This window comes from Phytophthora infestans, genomic scaffold, assembly GCF_000142945.1.
Source record: "Phytophthora infestans T30-4 supercont1.26 genomic scaffold, whole genome shotgun sequence".
NCBI classification, from domain to species: Eukaryota; Oomycota; class Peronosporomycetes; order Peronosporales; family Peronosporaceae; genus Phytophthora; species Phytophthora infestans.
The window spans coordinates 1,297,204-1,300,522 of record NW_003303733.1 but is presented as its reverse complement, the minus strand read 5'-3'; positions in this window follow the sequence as shown (position 1 = coordinate 1,300,522).

Sequence of the window (3,319 nt, the reverse complement as noted above, 5' to 3'; positions counted from 1 at the left end):
ATGGCAGCATGACCACGGAGACGCCAACAGAGCCAAAAGAGAAGGCAACAGAACGAGAGCCGAAGGTGCGTGCGGCATGATAAAATCCGAGTGGCCGGAATCGAACCAGCGACCAATTGATTTCCGAGAATAATGAAACACAGTATAGAACACTTCAGTCAATCGCTCTACCAACTGAGCTACACTCGGTCCTAAATCCAACAACCACGCAAAAACAAATAAAAACCTTGCGCACGCTCCTACATGCACAATCAACACCTCTACAGCATATACCACGCAGCCACAACCTTGCCCACGCATTCTCACTAACTGCTTCACGCACCATCATACGCACAAGTGCTCGCAGACGACCAAAATGGACCCATTTCTTATTAGACCTCCCTCGTCGTCTTGTGGGCTCTGCCGACACTTTATACGACCGCAATGCCGTCACTCACACCATAGGCTTCCCGTAACGTCTCTTGGACGGCGGCGGTCGGGGTCCCACGTCTGCCATTGCAAACCGAAAGTAGGGTTGATCTGTCTACTTCAATGACGACTGGCGTCGCTAGCACTGGTGGTATGTCGTTGTAGTAACTGTGGTGAAGTGCTTTCTCAGAAATAAGAGAATGGACCTAACAAGGTGTCACTATCCCGAATCAGTGACAATTTCAAGTGATTAGAGAGGCTTTGGATCGCCCGGCGCGGACGCAAGTTGCCTGAGGTGGATTAGCCATGACGAGCAGCACCCCGTGTGAGACGACGATGGATCTGGTATGAGTGATGTACGGGAAGGCAAGATCCACCAAGACCTATCTCGGATCCAACCTTACCTCGGTTCACTTAGGTGGATATGGGATATACTATGTACGGGTGGATCGAGAGTGGATCCTATGAAGGAATGATGGTAGGTGTCATCTGAAGGTAGATCTAGTATCCACGACTAACGAGAAGTCAAGATCCACCGCGAGGTGTCCCAGATCCCATACTTCCGAGTCCGGATCCAAAGGGGTGAGGATCCCATACGGAGTGACCTGGATCCAGGATATGGGGACAGTGGATGCAGTGGATCTCGAACTTTTGTGGGACAAGGGGGATCACATACGGTCGCAAGACGATGCTGGAGGATGGGAAAGCTCAGATCCATGACGAGTGTACACTTACAGTGAAGTGGATCAACGCGACCTGGATTCGGATGAGTGTACCCATAATATGGCGGCCATAAGCTCGTACGGCCAATGTAGTTCCGGTTCTTGAGGGCAGGAAGGCACTTGCGTGTTACTGTGCAAATAGAAGTCTGTATTAATACTTAAGCCTATATCTGCCTGGATTTCTACCTTCTATGTCTTTCACCTGTTAAATCTCTTACCAGGCTCGGCTGCATGTCTTTTCTCTCCTTGATTCATCATCCCAGCTGTATTATCATCAAATCCACTGGATCCATGGCGTAATCATTGGAGAAGGTTGGGAATTGCGAATCTAGTGTTAGTAGTGATAACTGGATAATACATTGGCCAGATCCTACAACCTAGTGAGCTTTTCCTTTACACGTGCAGATCCGACGGGTTAACCGACTTTACTACTTGGCCGGGTATACCCAAGAAGATCTCAACTCTCAAGTCACAGGAGGCGGCAAGTAGGACGCAAAGGAAATGCAAAGGCAAGGGAACACACCCGCAAGGCAACCCTACGGCCAGGTCTCAGATCTAGGCCCTGGATCCACTTAAGCTCGAATACTCGCTTAGGATCCAGAACCAACCACGGACGCAGAATGAAGATTTTACCACTGCTGCTCCACCCCACCCCCACGTCTCGCCAAGACACTCAATCTTCACCACTTGAACTCTTCGGAAGTTACCGAGAGAGCAAGATCCCGCCCTACCGACGTGTACACAAGGTGAGGAAAGTTCAGCAGAACACGGATCATCGGGGGACCCCCTCCGTTAGTCGGTGTCTGGGTGCAGTTGGTAAGTTGGATCCAGCAATCTCGCAGATTTTGCTGATCCCGCTACACCACAATGGTGCGCGTGCCCGATCTTTTGGTGACTCGAGATTTCACCGTGAGTCTCAAGAAGATGCTCAAGTGAAGATTCAGCCAGGGGAAGAGGCGTCGTCGGAGGTCGGATCGACGAAGACGCTGCTGAATGAAACAAGATCCGCGGATCGATGGAATTTTGGGAGGAACTCTGTCGACGGAAGAGAGGTGGATCCGGATCTGGATCTAGAAGAAAAACCTCTCTATCCTCCTCAGGTCCCCTCGGGGACCTCTGCGGATCTTGACGGCATGTCATGATCCGCTAAAAACACAAAAAACAAGGGAAAGTGAAGGCGAAACGGTATGCATTTGCAGATTCACCGATAAGCCAACACCGTACGTAAACCCAAGCCGGCTAGTCGAAGAACCAAGAAAGAAGACGAAATCGAGTAAGACTACGCGGAAGAAGATGCAAGCTCCAGAGTCGGAAGAAGACCAAGCTGGAATCCAGGTCAAGCTGGTCCGACAAGGATCTCGAGTTTGTGTATCGCCACCAAGCTTTACGCGACTTCCTGCATCAAGATCCTGTCATGCCGATCCTGAATCCACGACAGATCGAAGATCCAAGGGAACCGGTGAGAGCACCAACGAAAACGGCGAACAAGTTGGTGGCAGTCAAAGATCTATTACGTTTGCTTACGGAGTCAGGCATCGTAGCTGGTGTGTTCGACGCAGAGGATATCTTCGAGCTAGACCTGGATCTCATAGTATACGCGACGCGGGACCTCTTTGCCAGAGTTAAGTCCATCACCGGAGAAAGGTCGCGCACTATGGATCCAGTGTCGTCGCCGAGGATCAGCCAAGCTGCGTCCTCAAACTACGAATCCGCCGCTGAGGATGAGTCAGACACGTCGTCCGAACCACGACGCATGACTTTAGGACCCTCCGGGGCATCCATGCTGGAAGCGCGGGCGAGGATCCGAAGACAGGAAGCCCCTGTGAACGTGAAAGCTCGGGATCCAGTACGCCCTACGCGTGATGTGACACAATCCGGCCAGGATCGAGCCAGATCCGGCAAGAAGCCAGGAAGATTATCGTCAGATCAGGCTCGAGGTAATCCCCTCACGGATCCAGTCCCGCCAGTGGACCAGACGGCCACAGGCTCTTCCGACACTTCCTCGGGCACCCTGCAGCGGCACTTTGAAGCTGCGATGAATCGCTTCCTGGCCGAACAGGGTATGAGAGCGCCCGTGCCACAAGTGCAAGTGCTCCACGAACATGGAGCACGGGACGTGGCGATGGAGTCAGTAGAGGGGGACAACTCCCATGATGAGTTCGACCCAGACGATCTGGATGGCCCATCCA